At 47.1% G+C, this 25,867-nt stretch overlaps 1 protein-coding gene across 1 annotated transcript in view; it reads left to right on the forward strand.

Moving 5' to 3' along the window:
* LOC121869619 overlaps positions 1–25,867 on the forward strand; it is a 64,796-nt gene that overhangs the window by 34,714 nt on the left and 4,215 nt on the right. The window lies entirely within an intron of this gene.

Below are 25,867 nucleotides of genomic sequence, written 5' to 3' on the forward strand. Positions count from 1 at the left end.
GAGGATGAAGGGAAGGAAGGAAGGGAGATGGGGTGGGAAGAGGATATGGGAAGGTGGGGGAGGGCAGGTGGGGGAGAGCAGGTAGGGGGTAGAGGGAGGAGGGTGGGAGGGAGGGAGGAGGGGCAGGGGTAAAGGGAGGGGCAGGTGGTGGGGGGGGGGGGCAGGTGGGGGAGGGGCAGGTGGGAGGGCAAGGGAGGGCAGGGGGGAGGGCAGGGGGGAAGGGAGGGCAGGTAGGGAGGGCAGGTAAAGGGAGGGTGGTAAAGGGAGGGCAGGTAAAGGGTAGGCAGGGGGTGGGAGGCAGGAGGAGGTAGAGGGAGGCAGGTGGGGAGGCAGGTAGGGGAGGGCAGGTAAAGGGGAGGGCAGGTGGGAGGGCAGGTAGAGACGGGTGGGGGGGGAGGGGGGGAGGGCAGGAAGGGGGAGGGCAGGTAGGGAGGGGAGGGGAGGGCAGGTGGGGTGGAGGCAGGTAGAGGTAGGGGGGGGAGGGCAGGTAAAGGGAGGTAAGGAGAGGGAGGGCAGGTAAAGGGGGAGGGTAACGAATGATGAGAGAGAGTTTATCAGGTTATGAACGCCTGCAGAATCCTTGTAGGGAGGTGTTGATCTCCCTCGTACTGCACACACACCGCCTCCCTCCCTCCTCCCACATCTACCCCTCCTTACCCATCACCTCTCTCAATCCTCCCTCCCCCTTCCCTCCTTTCCTTCCTTCCTCCTTCCCCCTCCCCTCCCTCCCTCCCCCTCCCCCCCTCCCTTCCCCTCCCCTCCCCCTTCCCCTTCCCCCTCCCTCCCCCCGCATTTCCCCCTCCCTATCCTCCCCCCCCTCTCCCCCCTTCCCCTCCCTCCCCCCTTCCCCCTCCCTCCCCCTTCCCTCCCCCTCCCCTTCCCCCCTTCCCCCTCCCTCCTGCCCCTCCCTCCGTCAATGGACTACTCACCATTGGTATACAGAATGGACCAGCATTATAACATTACTTAAGTTACATCAGTCTGACTCGATTCGCTTTTGTTTTTTGTTTGTTTTTTTCCTTGTGTGTGTGTGTTTATATATGTGTGTATGAATGTGTGTATCGTGTGTGTGTGTGTGTGTCCAACTATTAGCCATGGTAAATTATAGTACCGTATAAGGGGTAATTATCCACCTTTAATTACTAGTAGTCATTATTACCCCCAAGCTTCATTTAGCGAGACCAAAAGCTTCATTTAGCAAGGTCAAGCTTCCCGCGGTTAAAGGTCAGTCACCCGGGCTGTAACGACGACCTTCAAAATATTAAGTAAAGATCCCTAGCTGACTGAAGACGGCCACGCCTTCCTCCCTAACCTAACCTAACCTAACCTAACCTAACCTAACCTAACCCCAGGTAGCGTAATGGTCTTTATAATCATCAGGTGAAATAAGCTGGTGGCTATTAAGCAAGAATTGATCATTGTTTATTGTTTGTTTGTTTAGTTTTTGATTTATTGTTGATTGATAGCGGTATTATTATTATTATTATTATTATTATTATTGTTGTTGTTTCTCACATACGTACACAGCCTTTCATTAAACATACTGTATATATTTATCATTCATTATCTCTCTCACACACACACAGCTTCCGGTTACGGTGTTTTAGCCCCTCTGGTAGTCAGGGTGTGGATAGTGTTAACATATGCGCGGGAATTTTTTTTTTTTTTAGATAAACATTGAGAGGCGAGGCGGCGGTGTGTCCGTGTAAAGCACATAAGGTGTACTAGTGTGTCCTGATGCATGTATCCTCTCTCCCTGTGTCTTATTCCAAGAGTTATTATGTGTTATGTCATGTGTATGTGTCTGTAGTGTGTGTCAGGTGTGTGTAAAGGAGGTATTGAGAGTCAGATGTACTGTATATACCAGCTTTACCCGCGTCTCCTCACTACCAAAACAGTATACGGGATTACTGTCATGGCTGCGTGTGATTATTTGTTTTTTTATTTCTCTTTATTTGATTGAGATTCTGGTGTGTGTTGGTGTTATAAATAGTTATTATGTTAGGGAAATGTTTAGGTATAAGGTGATGGGGTTAGCAGATGTGGGGGAGTTATGTTAATGTCGTGTGATAGATAATTTTTTTTGTGTCTGGAAGTATCTGGCATTTGAGAGGACTCTGATCAATGATACCAATGCAGGAATATGTTGATACCTACCGTTCAATGCTCTTAACTAACTCCTATAACCATCCTGTAATATAACCTTCATATATTACCCTAACCGTTTAACTATATATGGATAAATGTATATATAATCGATGGATAATGATGTAAATAGGGATTATAAGAAGGGGAATGGGAATTATTAAAAGAAGGTGTAGGGCGGAGGGATGTTGGTAGTACTCAAGGGAGGCGCCGTATAAGGTGTGTTCTGGGATGGCCGCCAACGTACTAAATGTCATATTACACTCTGTGGTCGCCGGAGCTGTGTAAGGCGATATGAGGACACCACCAGACAAGGCGGGGTCGTGTCGCAGCAGACGTATAAATAAGATAACCCCCCCCCCCCAAGCGTTGATTTTAATTACGTTTGACTTTATAATCAACGACATTAAATTTAAATATCTCGAGTCAACTAGCTATCGTTCACTTCGGTATGACAGACTAACGAATACCGGACTGTATTATTAATGGATATACAAACGTTGATTTTAATTACGAATTTAAAATGAATTATGGAAAATGTATATGAAAAAAAGGGTGTGAGGGTGTGGCGTGGGGGTGTGGCGTGGGGGGTGTGGCGTGGGGGTGTGGCGTGTGTGATACTTGGAGGCGAGGAAGAAGGTGAAGTGTGAACCTGACAATTATTGGCCTGTTGCCATTGAGTGATGGTGGTTGTCTCCCGTCCAACACTGGTGGTGGTGGTAGGGGTGGTGGTGAAGGGTTAGTTGTGGTGGTGAACGTAGGGGGGTGGGGGGTAGTAGAAGTGGTGGTGGTTGTGGTAGTGATGATGGTTGTAGTTGTGGTGATGGTGGTGAAGGGTTGGTTGCAGGTCTCAACCCAACCCAAACATTAGGAAAGGAACCTATTAGGACTGGGGTTAAGTTAGGTTAAGTTAGGTGAGCATTAAGGTGGTTAATCTTGAGGGGTGGGGGGGACTTATCTTCATGTGACCCCCTCATAAAATTCTAAGCTTTACCCCAAATACTGCATCTTCAATAAATCGTAACTCCTACCCCCCTTTATTTAAGCTTTATACAACACATCACGTAAGCTTGAACACATAGATAGATTTTTAAATATTCTTACGTCAATTTTTACTCTTAATTTATCTTCCATATAACTTTTCCCATATATTTTAATTAATTTTTTTTATTCGTTTGTTTTCGTAAGTTTTAGTCCCATAGACCGTCACGTTAAGGCAGGTGAATAATGTACTGTTGATGGTATCTTGAGTGACGTGAGTGACCTTGTGTGTGGGGGGGGATGAGTCACCCCGGCAATGAATGAGTGAGACGGGGGAGAGGGTGAGGTAGGGTGAGTGAGGGGTGGGGGGAAGGGGAGAGGGGAGAGTTGGGGAGTGGGGAGGAGAGGGTGTTAGGATGGCAAGAGGCCATACCTCCCACCTTCCTTGTTCGCCCTCACCCTTTTAGCGTCACCCCCCCCCTCCCTCACACACACACACACACACACACACACACACACACACGTATATAATCGTTAAAATAAAATAGAAAATGTTCGTGTGTGTGTGTCTGTGTATATATGTATGTATGTATGTGTGTGTGTGTATGTATGTATGTATGTATGTATGTGTGTGTGTGTGTGTGTGTGTGTGTGTGTGTGTGTGTCGGTCAGGTTAAAACACTAAACTTGGTATATGTACATGTAACCTGCCGTCAATTTTTGTCACTAGAAAACACCGCCATGATAACTGCCAGATCATACAGTTTATGTTCCAGTCTAAACTAATGACGACGTCGAAATTGACAGTCAAATCACAGTTCAATTACCAGTCTTATGAAATCTTTAAAAACTCGCTCATAAATCATAGTTCATTTACCAGTCTAATAAAAACTTCGAAATTGACAGTCAAATAACACAGTTCATTCACCAGTCAAATCTTATACAGTGTCCATTTATGGTGGTATGGTATAGGTAATGGTGACTCATGGTAGTAAACTTATGGTAGGTTGAGTCTTATGGTGCCGTTATGGTTCGTCAGCCATGGTGTACTGGACACTATTGGGACGCTCTACTATGTATTATTCATTTCATCTCTGACTTACCCACAACACCAGTTTCCATCCCCCACTGTTGCCTAGTCGCTACCACACCCACCCCACTGACCCACCCCACCCACCCCACTGACCCACCCCACCCACCCCACTGACCCACCACCAACACAATATCACCAAGTCACCGCTAAATCAGCTTTCTAGTTTCTATTTGAGCTTCACTAACTATATAAACGTAGCCATTGTCTTAAGTCAAGCTGGGGGGCCGCCTCTTGGAGTGAGTGATTTGCGTCTTTTCCTCACTAAACCTGTCATGATTAAGTCAAATTATTCTGTGTCTGACTTTCTATTGATTCTCTCGCCCTCCTTGACACAGTGTAACGATGTGTGTGTGTGTGTGTGTGTGTGTGTGTGTGTGTGTGTGTGTGTGTGTGTGTGTGTGTGTGTAGACTTAAACATTGGTTCCTAGTTTACTGTTTGTGTGTGTTTGTACAGGTGATGTGTTTGTACCCCATTTAGGTTAGGTTAGGTGTAGACGAATTAAAACTTGTTGATATACATTAGGCACATCTTGACTACCTCTGATGTTGGCACCGGTAATGGTTGGGTTGTAGCCAGCGTGGAGTAACAGTGACGGGACTACCTCTCTCTCTCTTAGTGAGGTGTATGTATGTATGTATGTATGTATTTACCCTGTATGCATGTATGTTTGTATGTATTCTCCTGTTCTAAGGGTCGCTAATTATATCTCGGGGCCCTCCCATTCTACCCGAACTGGAAATGGGTGTCTGACTATAGGAAAATGAGATTAGGTTAAGTTAGCTTAGGTTAGATTAGGTTAGGTACAGTGCCGGAAACTCCGCCTCCTTGGGTAACAAAGGGTTGAAGGCTTTTAATATACAGGTGTGTCTAGGTAACTCATTCTCGGTCCAGCTCTCCCAGCACGACTGATCGACCCTGATCATTATGACACAAACACACAGTTGGAGCTAAACTAACCTGACCTAACCTGACACAAGGCAAACAGGAGTGTCAGAAGCAAATAGAGATGTCAGGCGTATAGACAAATAAACAATGAAGGGTCGTGTGTGTGTGTGTGTGTGTGGAGGGACATGACCTTGGTGCCTTGGGCTGCCAGAAGACGTGTCATTCATTGGCTCTAAATGAATGACTGGCACTCTCTCTCTCTCTCTCTCTCTCCTTCATATGACACTCTCCTCCTTCCTCCTCCTCCCCCTCTTGTCTCTCTCTTCTCTCCTCTTCCTCCTCCCTCTTCAGGCTTTCAATTGCCTCCCCACACGCTCCTCACCGTTTCCCTCCTCCTCCCTCTCCCTCCTCTCTCCTCCCCTCTCCTCCTTCCTCTCCTCCCCCTCCCTCTCTTCTCTCCTCTCTCTCCTCCCTCCCTTCCTCCCTCCTCCCCCTTCCCCTCTCTCCTCCCCTCTCCCCTCTCTCCTCCCCTCTCACTCCTCCCCCTCTCCTCCCCTCTCCTCCCCTCTCCGGTAGGGTTTACTATTTGTTTTGTGACCAATCAGAAAACGTGTTTTTGACCCTCACCAGCCAATCAGAAGACGTGTTTATAAGTGCCTAAGGAGCCATCAGAAAAAGTGATTCGATTTTATAACCTTAATTAGCCAATCAGGAGACTTAAAAGGTCACTTAATCTCCAGGAACCAATCAAAAACCAGGAAAGATTTACATGACCAATCAAAAACCAGGTAAACGTTTCAGTAACCAATCAAAACGAGTAAAAAAAAAACACACACACATCAAATATCCAATGAAAATCCGACTAAACAAACACCAAACAAAATCAAGGGTTTACCAATGAAAAAACAAACACACAAGGAAAGGTGGGCGATGGACCAATGAGAAAGGAGTATCTGTATTTGGTTTTATTTGTGGCCTTGTTATTGGCCGCTGCTTGGCCACTTCTGGGAACTTAGACAGTGTTGCCAATGTCTTCCTCCTACCATCTACCAGTGTTACTAACGCTATCTGGCACCCATTTTGTGGCTCTCTTAGTAATAGTGAATAGATTAATGGATTTACCTGAAGTTTAGACACCCTAGTTTATTTTACCTGAAGATTAACCTAACTATCTTACCTTACCTTACCTTCCTAATTTAACCTTACCTTACCTTCCTAATTTAACCTTACCCTACCTTACCTCACCTAACACTAACCTAACACTAACCTAACCTAACACTAACACTAACCTAACCTAACCTAACCTAACACTAACCTAACCTAACCTAACCCCCCTACCCTCAGGCAGCATAAGCGTATTTCATCAGATAAAATAAATTGGGTTAGGTCAGGTTAGATTAGGTTAGGTTGGTTAATCTTTAGGTGAAATAAGCTGGGGAGGATAATCTTCAGGTGAAATAAGCTGGGGAGGATAATCTTCAGGTGAAATAAGCTGGGGAGGATAATCTTCAGGTGAATTAAGCTGAGGGGTGCTAATCTTCGGGTGAAATAAGCTGAGAGGGTTAATCTTCAGGTGAAATAAGCTGAGAGGGTTAACTTCAGGTGAAATAAGCTGAGAGGGTTAACTTCAGGTGAAATAAGCTGAGAGGGTTAAACTTAGGTGAAATAAGCTGGGAGGTTAATCTTCAGGTGAAATAAGCTGAGAGGGTTAAACTTCAGGTAAATAAGCTGAGAGGTTAAACTTCAGGTGAAATAAGCTGAGAGGGTTAAACTTTAGGAAATAAGCTGAGAGGGTTAAACTTCAGGTGAAATAAGCTGGGAGGATAATCTTCAGGTGAAATAAGCTGGGGAGGATAATCTTCAGGTGAAATAAGCTGAGAGGGTTAAACTTCAGGTGAAATAAGCTGAGAGGGTTAAACTTCAGGTGAAATAAGGAGGATAATCTTCAGGTGAATTAAGCTGAGGGTGCTAATCTTCGGGTGACCCTATATGTAATTTGTCTTAAAAATGTGTCAATTCGTCAGGTGTAAATAAACCCATTATTTGACGGCACAGAACAAAATATACCCACATTTATCAATGATTTCATCAATATTAAGCTTCTGCAAAATAACACATTTAATGTTCATAAGAGACAGAACATTGAGACGTTGCTAGATCGTTGAGCGAAGTTCATGTTTTATACGCTTCAACTTCGAGAATGTTTGGATTTGGGGCCCTTGAGTCGGGGGGGCCTGAGGCCAGAGCCTCAAGTGCCTCATGGTTAATCCGGCACTGAGGTAGACACCGAGGTGTACTGAGGTAGATATTGAGGTAGATATATATTCAGTATGTTGATGTGATCGTGGCGGCGGTGAGCACATACCGGGACACGCTGCCTGCCTCTCTTACTTTTATGGGCACCCTTAATGAGCTGGGCTTTGGTTACCTGACCACACACACACACACACCACCCAAGGAACATAACATACACATACGCACACGGTACACGCACACAGATAGGCATACTTGGGTACACACAGGCGTACACGCTCACATAAATGGATTCACGTAATATATTCATGCTAAGATGCTTATATGTACACACATGACATATGTACACCTACATACATGGACGTACATGCATATATGCGCATGTATGATTGTATACACACATTGACTTTCACATGGATCTATATTTTAAACTTATACATCTATTGTGTATGTGTGTGTGTGTGTGTGTGTGTGTGTGTGTGTGTGTGTGTGTGTGTGTGTGTGGATAGCTAGATAGATGAACAGATAAGAGAAGGAGAGAGAGAGAGAGAGAGAGAGAGAGAGAGAGAGAGATGAATCAGTGTTACAAATCGCGAGGTTGAGGGTGGAGGTCAGCGCTGACAAATACTGGTAGGAGGGTGTAGTTCAGTGCCAAGTACAGCCAACACACTGACAACATCCCACGCTTACTCACAATGACTCACTGTTACTCATAAAATATAAATACTCATAATTATAGTGTTACTCATAATGACTCACTGTTACTCACAATAATTACTCTTGACGTTATCGATCTTCGATCCTATGAATCACTAATTGAATATACCATCACTATCAACCAATTATCACCACCACTACATTTTACTATCACTACTCATCACACCACCACCATCATCACCAATACTACCACCACCATCATACTAACTACCACTATCATCACCACCACCACCATCATCACCACCACACCATCATCAACCACAAACTGATATTTTCCACGTTTTATAATAAGTGAACATGACACTAATAATGATGGTGCTGATACAAGCGTCAGGACGAGTTTATTAACCAATTTGTGTGTGTGTGTGTGTGTGTGTGTGTGTGTGTGTGTGTGTTTTGATAGCTGCAGAGATGAATAAATATAGTATATTATACGAGAGAGTCAGTCAGTCAGTCAGACAGTCAGTCAGTCAATCAGTCAGTCAGTCAAGAGGTTTGCACCATTCTACAATCTCAACAGATCTTCCTATTCTTGGTGATAACTGGTGATAGTGGTGGTGGTGGTAGGTGGTGGTGGTGATGATGGTGGTGGTGGTGGTGGTGGTAGTGGTGATAGTGGTGATGTGGTAGTGGTGATAGTGGTGGTGGTGGATGGTGGTGGAGTGAAGTGGATGGTGGTGGGTGGTGGTGGATGTGTAGTGGTGGTGGTGGTGGTGATTGTGGTAGTGGTGATAGTGGTGGTGGTGGTAGTGGTGATGATGATGGTGGTGGTGGTGGTGGTGGTGGTAGTGGTGATGATGATGGTGGTGGTGGTGGTGGTGGTGGTGGTGGTGGTAGTGGTGATGATGTGGTGGTGGTGGTGGTGATGGTGGTGGTGGTGATGATGGTGGTGGTGGTGGTGGTGATAGTGGTGATTGTGGTGGGTGGTGGATAGTGTGGTGGTGGTGGTGAGTGGTGGTGGTGGTGGTGATTGTGGTTGGTGGTGGTGGTGGTGATTGTGGTGGTAGTGGTGATAGTGGTGGTGGTGGTGATTGTGGTGGTAGTGGTGATAGTGGTGGTGAAGTAAACACGATGCCCTTATGGTCTTACTTGTCTCGCCCGTGATGAGAATGGTGGTGGTTAAGGGGGAAGAGGAGCTGTAGGGTAGGTGATTGCCCAAATAGGAGGGTGGTCGGTGGGGAGAAGGAGGGGGAGGGAAGGGGGTGATGGGGAGAGGGGGTGATTGCGCCATTTAGATGATGTTGGAAGAGGTCCATGGTGTTGAGACAGGGCCATGATCCAGAGAGGGCCATGATCTTGACAGGGCCATGATCTTGACAGAGGGCCATGATCTTGACAGGGCCATGATCTTGACAGAGGGCCATGATCTAGAGAGTGCCATGATCTTGACAAAGGGCCATGGTACTGTGCCAACAACCTCTCTCGTGCTGATGCCTCTGACACTCTACTCTCCTGCACTGGTGGAGGAGAGAGAGAGAGAGATCACCTAATAAACTCTCTCTATGTATTTATGTCCGAGGAAATTATCACATGATGCTGACGTCACACATGAGTAACACAACAGCACTCGAGGAAGGTGCCAACGCCTGATGACCCTTTTATATTAGCTATGACCTTGACCTTTGACCTCTGACCTCGTGACCTTGACCTCTGACCTCGTGACCTTGACCTCTGACCTCATGATCTTGACCTCTGACCAAATGACCTTAAAGAGCGATAATTATAGGGCTTGTTATAGTGAATATTTTCGCACCAAAGATATCTTACCTGACCTAACCTAACCTTATTTATCCTTATCTAACATTAGTTGACCTTGAATGTTTTATCTTCAGGTGTGTGTGTTGTGGTTCCCTCCCTCCCTCTTTCTCTCCTTCCCTCCCTCCCTCTTTCTCTCCTTCCCTCCCTCCCGCAGTATCTTGAGGAGTCCTTTTGTGGAGGCGGCGGTTCTATCAGGCAGTGGTGAGGGAAGTACTCTCTCTCTCTCTCTCTCGGGATAGATAGATACCTTTTCAACATGTATATGGACAATGCAGGTATATAGTTCCACTGAAAACTACAACAACAACAACACCGATAACAACAACAACAACATCATTATTCACATCCACAAATACAACAACAACAAGAATAACGACAACGAAAACAACAACAATATCAACACGAACAAGAACAACAACAACACGTGAATCTTTGAGAATGTAAAAAGTGGGTGTCGAATTTTTCCTCCAGAGGGTGTGACCACGCCACCCACACTGCTCCACCCAGTCTATCAACCACATCTCTCCCACCCACCATCGACCCACCCCTTCCCCACCCCATCCACACCACCCTTGGGGCAATAGGACGCCACCCATCTGGTTTGTTTGATCCCGGTACACCCCCAGTCGACCCAGCTGTAAATGGGTACCCTACATTACAGTTGAGGAAGAGAAGGCTGTCGAGTGCAGTTTCAGCCACTCTACCCGTGGGATAAGCTCGGGTGTCTCATCTTCACATGATCCTTGTTTACATATGTCAACAGTCAGTAATAGCCTCGATAGCTGATTGGCTGAGCTAGAGTATAAACAAAATATAATCTCCCCATTGGTCATTATCTAACCAATCAGTGACAGCTATTAATTGGCGGGACGCTACTATTGGCTCATTTAGATAACACGTATTATAATGTGTTTAGTCTTACGAAGTGATAATTAATTGTGGTGGTCAGGGAGGGAGGGGAGGGAGAGGGAGAGGGGAGAGGGGAGGGAGAGGGAGAGGGGAGAGAGGGAGGGAGGGAGAGGAGAGGGAGGGAGGGAGAGGGGAGGGAGAGGGAGGGAGGGAGAGGGGAGAGGGAGGAGGGAGGGAGGGGGGAGGAGGAGGGAGGGAGGGAGGGAGGGAGGGGAGGGAGGGAGGGAGGGAGGGAGGGAGGGAGGGGAGGGAGGGAGGGAGAGGGAGGGAGGGAGGGAGGAGGAGGGGGAGGGGAGGAGGGAGAGGGAGAGGGAGGGAGGGGAGGGAGAGGGAGAGGGGAGGGAGGGAGGAGGGAGAGGAGGGAGGGAGAGGGGGAGGGGGAGAGGAGAGGGGAGGAGGAGGGGAGGGGAGGAGGGAGGGAGGGAGGGAGGGGAGGGAGGGAGGGAGGGAGGAGGGGAGAGGGAGGGAGGGGGAGGGAGAGGGGAGGGAGAGGGAGGGGAGGGAGGGAGGGAGGGAGAGGGAGGAGGGGAGGGAGGGAGGGGAGGGGGAGGGAGGGAGGGAGGGAGGGGAGGGGAGGGAGGGAGGAGGAGGGAGAGGGGGAGGGAGGAGGGGAGGAGGGAGGGAGGAGGGGAGGGAGAGGGGAGGGAGGTGTAGAGGGAGAGAAAGAGGAAGAAGGGATTATTTTTTAGGCCATTATTATTAGTTTTCTTGGTTCTTTCATCTCTCTCACTCTCTTTCTCCCTCTCCTCTCCTCCCCTCCCTCCACACACCGTGAGGTCAGTGTGTGGTAACAAGTATGTCCACGCACTGTTGCACACCTTGCGTAACCCATCATTTTGACCCCCTCCCCGGACAGGTGAGGTTTGCATAGAAGAAGGTTGTAAGAGGTCAAGATCATTGTTTAGGTTGACTACTGTGGGGGGGGAGAGAGAGAGAGAGAGAGAGAGAGAGAGAGAGAGAGAGAGAGGTAACTAGTAATAGGGAGGGAGAAGGAAATTGAGGGAAGGAAGGAGGGGAAATTGGGGGAAACTATTTAGAGAGAGGGGGGAATGAGGAAGAGGGACTAAGAGTGAAAAGGAGAGAACTGGTTAAAGAGAGAGGGAGGGAGGAAGGAGGGGAGAGAACTAGTTAACGAGGAGGGGGGGAGATGGGCGTCAATCAGCTGTCAAATTGGGCAGCACAACCCACCAGCCTCCCCCGCCCACGCTAACCCTCGTGCCCAAGAGGACCCCAGGACGCCTGCACCCAGGACCCTACGCCCACACCCACGCCCGCACTCCAGAACCCTACGCCCACACCCACGCCCGCACTCCAGAACCCTACGCCCACACCCACGCCTGCACCCAGGATCCAACACCCACACTCCAGGTTCCTACGCCCACACCCACGCTCGCACTCCAGGCTCCTACACCCACACCCGACTCCAGGCCCTACACCCACGCCTACACTCCAGATTCCTACGCCCACACCTACGCCCAAGATTCTGACGCCCATGCCGCTCATACTCCAGGATTCTGCGCCCACACCCACAACATCTTACAGCGCCCACGCCCTCGCTCCAGGTCCTTAACCCACGCTGTTACCACAAGACATTCACGCCCACGCCCATGCCACCAACTGTTGATGCTGTCTCGTGATCTTCAATTTGACGTGTCTGTCTGTCTGTCTGTCTGTCTCAGTGTGTCTCAACTGTCTATCTGTGTACTCCCACTTACTACTCTCACTCCTTCTTCTTCTCTCCTGTCCATCTTGGGGTGGGACACACACCTGGGGGCACCCTGGGACACACCTTACACCTGGGGCACACTCTGGGGTGGGACACCTGGGGCACCTGGGGACACACCTGGGCACACCTGGGGCACACCTGGGGCACACACCTGGGCACACCTGACACACCTGGGACACACCTGGGACACACACCTGGGGGACACACCTGGGACACACCTGGGACACACCTGGGGCACACCTGGGGCACACCTGGGGCACTCCTGGGGCACACCTGGGGCACAAAGGTAATTTGCGGACAGGTTGAGATCGACTGAAGGAACTTACAGGCGACTAGGGAGAGACCGTCAGCCGGGGCATTACTTCCTCCCTCCCTCCCTGCCTCCCTCCCTCCCTCCTTCTCTCCCTTCACAGTACGAGGTAAACCCTCCTTCCCTCCCCCCTCCATAGCACCAGGTGGACCTTCCCTCCACAGCACCAGGTGGAGGGGTCACCATGTAGGGAGGGCCGTGATAATTGTCCTGGTCTTGTTCGAAGGCCACTTTCTCAGACCTCTGCTACCATGACCAAAAGTTGGTCCAGACCTGATGCTATCTCTCTCTCTCTCTCTCTCTCTCTCATATATATACACCAGGAGAGAGAGATAAAACATCTTTTTCTCCTCCTCCTCCCCTTTGTCTTACATACTCTTCCTCCTTTCTATCCTCCTCCTTCTCCTCCTCCTTCCAACCTTTCTCTTTCTTCCTACAGGTGGGCGGGTCGCCTTACCTACCCTTCCTCCTCCCTTCCCCCACCTCCCCTCCCCCTCCAAGTGGGTTGTCGTACTTGCCTTTCCTCCTCCTCCTCCTCCTGCTCCCCTTCCAGGTGGATTGTCTTACCTGCCCTTCTTCCTCCTCCTGCTCCTCCTACTACTTCTCCCTCCCCTCCTCCTCCTCCTCCTCTTCTTCCTTCACCAGGTGGATTGCCTTACCTGTCCTTACTCTTCCCTCCCCCCCTCCATCCTCCTCCTCCCCTTCCAGGTGGATTGCCTTACCTGTCCTTCCTCCTCCTCCCTTCTCCTCTCTCCTCCTCTCTCCTCCCCTGTCCTCCCCGCCCCCCTTCCTCCTCGTCTTCCAGGTGGGTCGCCTTACCTGGCCAGCATCAGTGAGTAGGTGGGAGACGCCTCATTCATCGCCCGTTTTTTATAGCGACGTATCTTGGGTGCAGTTAGGGGGTGACTCCTGTAAATGGTGGCCGCTGCCTGGTTACTGACACGCACACTTACCAGTTAGGTTTGGTTAGGTTAAGTTAGGTGGGGGTTAGGCCAGATCAAGTTAGGTGGGGGAGTTAGATTAGGATAGCGTGGGTTAAATTAGGTAATGATAGGTTAAGGTTAGGTTAGGTTAGTGACATAATATAGATGCTTATTGACCTAATCCGCACGATCCCTTCACCAGCATTAATAAAGAACTAAATGTTAATTACACCATTGAGACAGACAACTGGCTATTACCACGTCCTCATTAATTATTTGTGTGGGTGTGGGTCGATTAGGTGGGTGTGGGTCGATTAGGTGGGTGTGGGGGGGGGTTAGTGGGACCGGACCCCCCTTTTCATCAAAACATTGCTATACCTTTTCTTTAATACAGTATTGTACTCAAGTATATTTGTATAGTAGAAAGTAGTTACTATTGACCTCAGAATATCTCTTAATATCAAGTGCATATGGTCTCAAAATGCCCATGATATTGGTCAGATTTAATTTTTTTTAGGGGGGGCGGGCGGGGCTTACAACGGCCCCCCCCCAAAAAAAACAGCTGGGTGGTGTTGTTGTGCTCGCCATGTTCTCCCCACCCACAACTTCTTGGCCCCCCCTTTTGATATTCCTGGATCCGCCCCTGTATGTTCTTGTGGTAGGTGGGTGTGAGAGAAAATGGAAGGTGTGAGAGAGAAAACGAGAGATGGGGGAGGAACTTTTTTATCGTCAAGTTCTTTTCTTTCGGTGTTAAAAATCCGATATATGTTAAATCTACATGAAACTTTATATTATTATTATTATTATTAGTAGTAGTAGTAGTAGTAGTATTTTCGCTGCTACAACTATTACTGTTACATTATACTACTACTATTAGCACCACCACCATTACAACTATTACTACAGTATCTCCACCTACTACTACTACTACTATGGAAATGGATGCCGTTCAGCTCACTCAAGACATTCCATCTTAAAAATACACTAGACTATTGATAGACTTAACCCTTGTAAACCCGACCCGCCCATACATGGTCTTACCCTCACGCCGAACTAAGAAGAAAAACCACGCTGGTCTTACCCTCACGCCGAACTAACCACAAAACCACAGTTCTTCTCGATCCTTGGCTTATCTCACACTCCTGTTGAGTTTTAAACATTTCTGGGGATATTATTACACGTATTTGAATAGATATGTGGTGAATAAATAGGGTGGGGATGTGAGGAAAGTGATAAAGACGGGAGTAAGTGAAACAGGTGAAGGTAGCGAGTCGCAGGGACACACCGCTTCCCTCCTTACGGGAACAAAAAAAACATAAAAAACACCGCCATTCTTCCTGATAATTCTGGTGTCTCGTGGTGCCTTGGGCGTCCTCATCTCCAAATCTTTTCTCCTCTCTTATTTGGAGCACATTTAGGCTATTTTTGTGGCAGGGACGGCCAGCCCAGATTGCGTAATCGTGATATCTACCAAGTGTTGAGAGCGAGACGGCGGAACAAGAGACGCCAGAACATTTTATTTTATTTATTTATTTGTATTTTTGGGGGAGATTTGGGATTTACAGGTTTAGGATGTGGTGGTGTTATTGTCTTGGCAGCAGAGGTGGAGGACTGGGGGTACCTCTAGCTGGCACTCTCTACTTCACCTCTCCCGCTAACAGACAAAAGAAATACCACGTGCGTACCTTTGAAATAGAATTGCGACTCCACACCAAATACAGTAAAATCCGTCTTATGGTGGTGTTACATTTCCTGGGATTACTGACTGACTGACCCACACACACACACACACACACACACACACACACTGCACTCATCCACCAAAGTCTACATTACACCCATAAGGTTTTACTCATGGGCCCACCTTAATAAATTCTCCCCCAGACTGGTCACTATCACAGCCCCTCTCCCTCTCCCTACCACAGCCCCCTCCTCCCTACCACAGCCCCCCCCTACCACAGCCCCCCCTCTCCAAAAAAAGGGACCTAAACAAGCTTCAAAAGGCTTTATGATCATTTCTGTACACGGTAATCCGGGCCGTAAAAGGCTTAACTACACGGTGCCGTTCAGAGGAGGCTTCGTCAATGGTTTGGTGCTATAGTGCAAGAGCCCTCCTCTGCCACCTCCTCCGCCACCTCTTCCACCTCTGCCACCTCCTCCACCTCTAACCTCCTCTTCCACCTCTGCCACACGAATCCCTTCCCCTCAATATGGTCCTCCTGGCCATAGTGGGGTCCAGGCCATAGTGGGGTTCTATATTAGGCCCCCGTGCCCTCTGTAATAATGGGTGTTGGTTGTGGGTAAACGATGACCTGTGGACCAGATATACTCGGGGGATGCTGTCACTACCACCCCTATACTGCCTCCCTCCCACCCATCACTGTCCCGTCACTGTACCATTACCATATCTGACCCATCACTGTGTACTATTACGGTCCCGTCACCATTCCTCTACCATTACCATGATACATTACTGTCCCATCCCTTTACCATTACCATGATACATTACTGTCCCATCCCTTTACCATTACCATGATACATTACTGTCCCATCCCTCCCCTTTCTACCATTGCTCACCCATTACTGTCCCTCTACCATTACCTTGACCCCATCACCCCCCTCCCTCTCTTATCTCCCCATAAACGGGAGATAAAGTAAGGAAATCTTCTCCCCTTCACCCCATAACTCATTCCTCTCCTGCCACCATCATGGGGAAGTGGGGTCTATCTCTTCCCCTTTCCTCCCTCCCCCCTCCCCTCCCTTTCCCTCCCTCCCCTTATCTTCTCTCTCTCCTCACTATAATTGGACCAAGCTTCCATAGGGTTGAAGGTCAGGAACAACACTCATCACCACCACCATCATCACCACCACCACCATCACCACCATACCTCATCACCACTCACCTATTACCACCACCACCACCATCACCACCACCACCATCACCACCACACCACCACCATCACCACCACCACCACCACCTCACTACTATCACCTCACTTAGAAAATTGTAGTTTAGAGATAAAATACACTGAGACTACCTGAAACACACACACACACACACACACACACACACACACACACACACACATGTTTCTAAGTTCATCTTCTCCCGTTTTCCCTTGTGTCATGGGGCGGGGGGGAACCTGAGCAAAATGTGGGCGAAACACATATGTGTTCCATCGGGACACAATAAAACCCAGAGGAGGAAGAGGTAGGAGGGGGAAGAGGAGGAGGGGGAAGAGGAGGAGAAGGAAGAAGAGAAGGAAGAGGCAGAATGAGGAGGTAGGAGGAGACAGGTGGTGGTGTCCTGAGCTGAGCCAAGTGACACATTAACATCCGGGAGTGAGGAGGAGGAGGAAGGAAGAGGATTAAGAAGGAAGAGGAGGAAGCGCAGGAGAAGGAAGGAGAGGAGGAGGGTAAAAGAATAGGAAGAGGAGGATGAACAGGAGGAGGAAGAGGAGCTTGGCATTCTTAGGTAAATTAAATGTTGTAGTGAGTTAACTATTGAATGTTGGATAATGTGTTGAATGAAGTGAATGTTAAATGACTAACAGTATTATACATAAGTACCACACATCCTGTTCACAAAACACCCTCCCCCTCTCCCCCTCCCTCCCCCTCTCCCTCCCTCCCTCCCCCTAACTGACTGACTGACACACGGTACTGACCATCTCTATACATATATGGTCTAGTTTAATAGTTTGTTTAATATGATCTGGACCGATGTTTACCCTTATACAGGAGACGTCTCTTATACACGTGAGATGTCCCTTATATAGGAGAAACAGATCCCTTATATGTCATTTCTAACAAACCACCTGACAAAAATCTTCCAGCGTATTGGGGGAAAAATCAAGGGAGAAATCTAGGGGAAAAATCAAGGGAGAAATCTAGGGGAAAAATCAAGGGAGAAATCTGGGGGAAAAATCAAGGGAGAAATCTAGGGGAAAAATCCTATACACCATCGGGAAACATGACCTGTTGCCACCAGCTTAGGGAATTTCACCACCATCATTCCTCTACATACATATTTACCTTTTCATTCTCTTAACTTATGAATTGTTTAAAAATGGTGAAAATGAACGGAATTGTGTGGAAAATGAGCGAAAAGGTTTGAGAATTTGGGTGGACAGGTAGGGCGCCCACCTGCCTTAAACAGAGGGTATGGAAAGTGCATCGTGCCAGATACGAGAGAACTGACATATATACGGTGTTTATAAAGTCCCTTGGTGTTTATAAAGTCCCTTGGTGTTTATAAAGTCCCTTGGTGTTTATAAAGTCCCTTGGTGTTTATAAAGTCCCTTGGTGTTTATAAAGTCCCTTGGTGTTTATAAAGTCCCTTGGTGTTTATAAAGTCCCTTGGTGTTTATAAAGTCCCTTGGTGTTTATAAAGTCCCTTGGTGTTTTTAAAGTCCCTTGGTGTTTTTAAAGTCCCTTGGTGTTTATAAAGTCCCTTGGTGTTTATAAAGTCCCTTGGTATTTATAAAGTCCCTTGGTGTTTATAAAGTCCCTTGGTGTTTACAGAAACATCAAGGGACTTTTTAAACGACCCTGTAACTCACACCCAAATATCGACTCTCTGAACTGGGGCAACAGAGGTTAATTTACCGTGTGTGTGTGTCAGGTGAGAGGTGGAGTGAGCCTATTAGCTATACTCTGTGTGTGTGTGTGTGTGTGTGTGTGTGTGTGTGTGTGTGTGTGTGTGTGTGTGTGTGTGTGTGTGTGTGTGTGTGTGCGTGCCCGGAGATGGTTGTACCCTACACGTCTCCCTTCTCACTCACTGCCCAACACGGTAACTGTATTATGAAGAGATGCCCAGCCTCGTCCACACCTGTTCTACACACCTGCGCCACATACCTGCCCACACTTGCCTCTATCTTACACACCTGTTCCACACACCTACCCCACACATCTACTCCTCACACCTATTCCACACACCTGTTAAACACACCTGACCCACACCTTTTCCATTTACTCCATACACCTGCTATCACATCTACCAACCACACCTATCACACACCTGTGTAACCTAACCTAACCAAATACAGTAAGTTACAGTTGGGTACAGAGCTCATTAACCTCATTACAGGAGAGATACACTATAATTACAGGGGAAAAAAGCCCTTAAGTTAAGGGAAATATTTTAACGTAAAGGTCCATTAACTGGTGCTCGCTGCTTCCGTGTTCAGTGACAGAGTAATCTGATAGTGGTCTCTCTCTCTCTCTCTCTCTCTCTTCTTTCATTCTTTCTTTCTTTCTTTCTCTATCTTATCTATGGATCTATATCTATCTATCTATCGAAGTCCTACACACACACACAGCCAGGGTAAACAAACACCTCACTTAAGGTCACCCGTAGCTAAATGTTAACAACCGATACTAATTGTAAATAACTACAATTTCTTTTCAACATATACTAACTAGGCACTGTATATTATCATCACTAACTCTTCCTTAACTTTCTAAATAATTTCTACGTTTAATCTTGTTTTTTTGGAGGGGGTTATGTAGGTCGTGTTTTTTTATTATTATTTTTAGTTGGTATCAAAAGTTGGGTTAGGTTAGGTTTGGTTAGGTTAGGTTAGGTTTGTTGACATATACTGGGGCGGGTCATTCAGCTGTTGGTGATAAATCGTGGGTGTTGAATTTTTTTTCGGGGTTATAATAATAATAATAAACGGTTTATTAATAGAGTTGCAGTGTGTGTGTGTGTGTGTGTGTGTGTGTGTGTGTGTGTCTCTCTCTTTACTTTTTATCATCTATCTACTCCATTCATCTACCTCCACCTCTACATCTCCCACATGAAGCATCTACAAGCTCACCCTCCCCCACTCCCACCTTCAGCATTACCTCACCCTCCCTTCCCCCTCCCAATCATGAAGGTCATTAATGAAGGCTCACAAGGGTGGAGGTGCAGTGTCGGTGGCTCCTGGTCCCACTGAGGATAATCTTTCCATATATCCACCTCTAGGCTCCAGCCAACACAAACAACGAGGGATACTTCACTCCTGGCGTACCCTGACCATAGGGTTTGCATTCCCAAGGGTGGTGGCGTCGAGGATCGGCCTCTGAGGAGTAATTACCCCAACGACACGCCCGGCCTATGTTTGGTGGGTACTGTCTCATTGTTATGGATGGTTGATGGTCAGGGGGTGGCTGATGGTTCGCTGGGACAAAATTGAACAAGGGAGGTACCCGTGTGCCGCCCTCCACCACACACACCACACACCACCACACGCCACCACCACACACCACCACACACACCACACACCACCACACACTGCCTATGTTTGGTTTGTTGAGGCTCTCCACTCTTGTTTTTCTTTATGGCTGCATCAACTAGCTCTATGAATACAAATACTGACCGACTGATTTACTCACTCATTCGCCCACTGAGAGTTGTTTTGGGCGGCAGGGGCGGCATAACAGGTATACGGTGGGTGGGTCGCTGTCGGCTGTGTGTTTGTTACTCCAATAATACTCCCAGTCCTGAATATGGATATCAACCATCTGTATAAAGAAGAATAAATTGCTTAACATTACAGTTTTATGTCACTTTATAGGTAACATGTATTCGTTAACAGGGTCACATCAAGGGCGGATCCTGGGGGCTTCTGAGGGTCCGGACCCCCCTTTTCCATCAGAATATTTTTGTATAGTTAAAGGTAATTACTAATGACTTCAGAATATCTCCTAATATCAAGTGCACATGGCCTCAAAATGTCCATTATATTGGTTAGATTTATAAAGATTGGCGGGGGGGGGGGAGGGGTATACAGTGTCCCCCCAGCTGGGTGGTCATGCTGTGCTCGTCATGTTTCTCCACCCACAACTTCATGGACCCCCCCTTGTTTATTTTCCTGGATCTGCCCCTGTACATAGGTAACAGGCATTCGTAAACAGGGCCACATAGACAACAGGCATGAATTAACAGGGCCACATAGACAACAGGCATGAATTAACAGGGCCACATAGACAACAGGGCATATTTAGTTAGCTTAGGTTAGGTTAGGATAGGTGTCGTTAGATTAGGTTAATTAAGTTAGGAAATAGATTGGGTTAATTAAATTAGGTTAGATTAGCATTACGGTGGTTAATATCAAGGTGAAATAAGCTAGGGGGGTTAATCTTCAGGTGATCCCATGACGCACACACACACACACACACACACACCTTGGCAGCCAATGGTTACTGTCATGGTACCGGGACCACAGCTCCTGCCCACAGACCTCTGTGCCAAGATGGTCTGCTGTCTGCTCTCTCTCTCTCTCTCTCTCTCTCTCTCTCTCTCTCTCTCATTTTTCTTAGACTTATCTTTTCTCCTTTTCTCCTTTTGTTGTGTTATTTTCCCTTCTTCCTTCTCTTCTCTTCTCTTTTGTTCTCTCTCTCTCTCTTATCAATCTCATTATCTGGATTTATTTAGATTACGTTTAAATTAAGGACTCCGTTTTCTATGGTAGGGGTAACTAGGTAATATTTACATAGTACTAGAGTTATTACTGTACTCGGCCGGGGTTTGTGTGTGCTAGTGTTTACGTACAATGGTCAACCTTGAGTACCTGAACATTAGACACCCTAGTTTATTTCATTTGGAGATAAAGTATTCGAATACTTCCTTGGGAGGTTAGGTTAGGTTAGGATAGGTTAGAGTGGTGTAGAGTAGGTTAGATTAGTGCCTGTTTAGATTAGATTAGTGCCTGGTTACATTAGCTTAGTGTTTGGTTAAGTTAGCTTAGCGTTAGGTTAGATTAGTGTCTGGTTAAGATAGATTAGAGTTAAGTTAAGACAGATTACCATTAGGTTAAGATATATTAGCGCTAGGTTAAACTAGGTTAAAAATAGCATTAAAATGTTAAATCATCAGGTTAAATAAACTAGGATATCTAATTCTTCAGTCAATCGTTTCCAAAGACTTACACGAGACAGATGCCAAGTGTAGCCAGATCATAAAGTGTCTGCCCACTCACCTGTTGTCGCCTCACCCCACTACCTGTGTTGGTGATAACGTATAGAATAAACACAATGGCGGTCCTTGGTTCAGATAGAGTGGTTCATTGTTTGTATGTTTTTGCTGTTTGTGTATATTGTTTGTATACCTGTACTGTTATATACATTGTTTGTATACCTGCAGTGTATATGTATGGTATGCACATTGTATTATTGTACTGCCTATATACATTGTTTATATACCAGCACTGTCTATATAAACACTGAACCAATATAAACTTAACAGAAAATTGTACTGAATAAATATCTTGTAAAAGCGTCCCTAGCAACCCACACCGTTCGTGGATGCTGATTGGTTGCTGGTTGCTAAGGGGGTCCCATTGGTAAAGCTAGTTTTCTTTAGTCGGATACGGGATAACTGTATTAGGTAGGTTGCTTCATTATCCAGAAGTGTAGTGGTGCTGTCAGGGGTAGTAGTGCTGCATCATCAGGGGGTAGTAAGTGGCATCATCCAGAGGGGTATCATCCAGAGGGGTCTTCATCATCCACGGGGGTAGTAGTGCTGCATCATCCATGGGGGTAGTGCTGCATCATCCAGAGGGGTAGGCTTCATCATCCAGAGGGTAGCAGTGCTTCATCATCAGGGGGTAGTGTTCATCATCCAGAGAGGAGTCCAGCAGTGCTGCATCATCCAGAGGGTAGCAGTGCTGCATCATCAGAAGGAGTAGCAGTGCTTCATCATCCAGGGGTGTAGTGCTTCATCATCCAGAGGGAGTAGCAGCTGCATAATCCAGAGGAAGTAGCAGCTGCATCATCCAGAAGGAGTAGCAGTGCCATCATCTTCATCATCATAATATGCCATCATCCAGGGTGTAGTGCTTCATCATCCAGAGGGTGTAGCAGTGCTCATCATCCAGGGGAGTAGCAGTGCTGCATCATCCAGAAGGAGAAAGTGTCATCATCCATCATCCATCATCCAGTAGTAGTGCTGCATAATCCAGAGAAAGTGCTCATCATCAGGTGTAGTGCTTCATCATCCAGGGGGAGTGAGTGCTTCATCATCTTCATCATCCAGGGGTAGCAGTGCTTCATCATCCAGGGGCCGTGTGCTTCATCATCCAGGGGGCATGCTTCATCATCCAGGGGCTAGTAGTGCTGCATCATCCGGTGTAGTGCTCATCATCCAGGGGGTAGTAGTGCTGCATCATCCAGGGGTGTAGTGCTTCATCATCCAGGGGGGTAGTAGTGCTGCATCATCCAGAGGAGGGCAACAGGTACTAGTGGTGGCGTCTGCTTTTATGGCGCTGTTCCTGCTTCAGATGCTGACATTGTTCTTGATGGTGCTACCTTATGTGGAGTGCTGGCTGCTGCTGGCTGCTGCTGCTGGCTGGTGCTGCTGGCTGGTGCTGCTGGTGCTGCTGGCTGGTGCTGCTGGCGTCTGTGTCCCTGCTGTTGTTAATGTAGCGTCGTAAAGAGAGGTATTCTGATCACTCCGATATCAAGGAAGGCCAGAGTGTGTCACTGTCGAGGTGAAAAACACATACTTACACACACACACACACACACACACACACACACACACACACACACACACACACGAGATTATTATAACATAATTGGATGGTGTAGGTGAGGAGGTTTAGCTCAAGAGGTCACGTGTGTAGATCCACCTTTCACCTGGAGTCTACACCTCACCCTGAGCCTACCTCACCCGGAGCCTACCTCACTTGGTATTGGAGGTAATGATTGGTAGATACTATAGTTAGAGAGGCATGGTCACGAGAGATGCTCACTTAATTCGTGTAGATCCTCAGTTGACTAAAATAGTTGTTCATTTGACTCACAGATGTTCAATTGATTCGTACAAATGCTCAATTAACTCACAGATGCTCAATTGACTCACAGATGCTCAATTGACTCACAAATTAACTAGCCGGCCGTAACTATGACAACCCAACTATTTTCCTCCTCCCAATATATCAAGTCCTAACCTAACCTAACCTAACCTAACCTAACCTAACCTAACCTAACCTACCATCACATGACACACACACGCTATAGCACAGACTGTCACTCCGGGGTCCCTATAAGAGCAAACACTTATATGGATCTTGCCAATAAAGCGAAATTACTGTAATACTCTAATAAAAAAAACACACCTCTAGCCACCAAGGAAGGGAGTTTTTATTTAGGGGCGTGAAAGAGCTAAGCAACGTGTAGGTATGTAGAGGTGAGGTAGGTGTGAGATTATATGGGATTAGCGTCTTTGTTTACTTTATATCATGTGAGTTTATGTGTACTTCTTCCCTTCCCTTCCCCCAGTGTAACCTAACCTAACCTAATCTAACCTAACCTAACCTAACCTAACCTAATCTAACCTAACCTAATCTAACCTCTCCTACCCAACCTTTCATACCTAATCCTCCCCTCACCCAAGCTCCCCAGCCTCTTAATACCACAGTACCTAACATAGGTATATTCACTGTTATCTCCCCTACCGTATAAGGCCTGGGTACCTCATTTACCCTGCACGACAACCAGCCCTATTTGGCAAGACGACGCCATGACAGAAAGTTGATACAATTTATGCAGTAAATGTCTTATGGCTTATGTCTTGTCGTGTGGTGTGTCTGTAAGTGTCTTGGTATGTCTGTGAAGTAAATGTCTTATGTCTTGTCGTGTGGTGTGTCTGTAAGTGTCTTGGTATGTCTGTGAAGTAAATGTCTTATGTCTTGTCGTGTGGTGTGTCTATCAGTGTCTTGGTATGTCTGTGAAGTAAATGTCTTATGTCTTGTCGTGTGGTGTGTCTATCAGTGTCTTGGTATGTCTTAAGTCAGTGTTTATGTACCTGTTCAAGTAATATAAACTTGTATGAATATTTTACTGAATTATCTGGTCTCAATAATCTATCTCTCGCTCTATCTATCCGATCTATTTACATCTATATATCTATCTTGTTGTATATATCTATCTCTGTGCTGTAAAATATATAATGTTTTCTCTCTTCTATGACCATTTTCTCTCACTGAAATAACTCTACGTATTTATCACCCCAGGTTTAGGCAACAATATACATCCTCCTGAGAATGTGAATAGTTTGTATAAGTCTTTTGGAATATATTAAAGACCTAAATCCATTTTCTATTCCATATAAACATTCTGTGATGTATGTTATGGTGTTCTGTGATGTATGTTATGGTGTTCTGTGATGTATGTTATGGTGTTCTGGGAGTGGTTCCTCAATGTCATCACGGGATGTGTTTTGTTTTAATCAATGAATGAATAGATGAATTTGACGTAGTTTTGAATATTTGTAGTGGTTGTAGGTGTGGTGGTAGGTGTGGTGGTAGGTGTGGTGGTAGGTGTGGTGGTAGGTGTGGTGGGTGTGGTGGTAGGTGTGGTGGTGGGTGTGGTGGTAGGTGTGGTGGTAGGTGTGGTGGTAGGTGTGGTGGTGTGGTGGTGGGTGTGGTGGTGTTGTGGTGGTGGTGTGTGGTGGTAGGTGTGTGGTGGTAGGTGTGGTGGTAGGTGTGGTGGTAGGTGGGTGGTAGGTGTGGTGGTGGTGGGTGGTGGTGGGTTGTAGGTGTGTGGTGGTGGTTGGTGTGGTAGGTGTGGTGGTAGGTGTGGTGGTGTGGTGGTGGGTGTGGTGGTGTGGTGTGGTGTGGTAGGTGTGGTGGTGGTGGTAGGTGTGGTGTGGTGTGGTTGTAGTGTGGGTTGTAGGTGTGGTGGTAGGTTTGGTTGTACAGTAGGTGTGGTGGTAGGTGTGGTGGTGGGTGTGGTGGTAGGTGTGGTGGTAGGTGTGGTTGTAGGTGTGGTGGTAGGTGTGGTGGTAGGTGTGGTGGGTGTGGTGGTAGGTGTGGTGGTGGGTGTGGTGGTAGGTGTGGTGGTAGGTGTGGTGGTAGGTGTGGTGGTAGGTGTGGTGGTAGGTGTTAATACTACCACAGTTAAGTTGTTCGTCACACAGGGCTGAACAAGACCGTTGTATAAGACTGGTGGTGGCGGCCACATTAATATTAGTACGGTATGTAAACAAGGGTACACCTCACATGGGCCACGGTCTTATTGGGCTTTAACCTTAACTGACCAGTAGGATTAGGGCCCATTGGGAACGGACCCCAATCCTAATGGTTTAAGCTAGGGTCCAGGAGGACTGGGGCCCATGTGAGCCGTCACCTGTGTTCACTGGAGGAGTGTGGCGTGATATGTAAATGGTGTTGTGTGT

This window comes from Homarus americanus, unplaced genomic scaffold, assembly GCF_018991925.1.
Source record: "Homarus americanus isolate GMGI-L3 unplaced genomic scaffold, GMGI_Hamer_2.0 scaffold23578, whole genome shotgun sequence".
NCBI lineage: Eukaryota > Metazoa > Arthropoda > Malacostraca > Decapoda > Nephropidae > Homarus > Homarus americanus.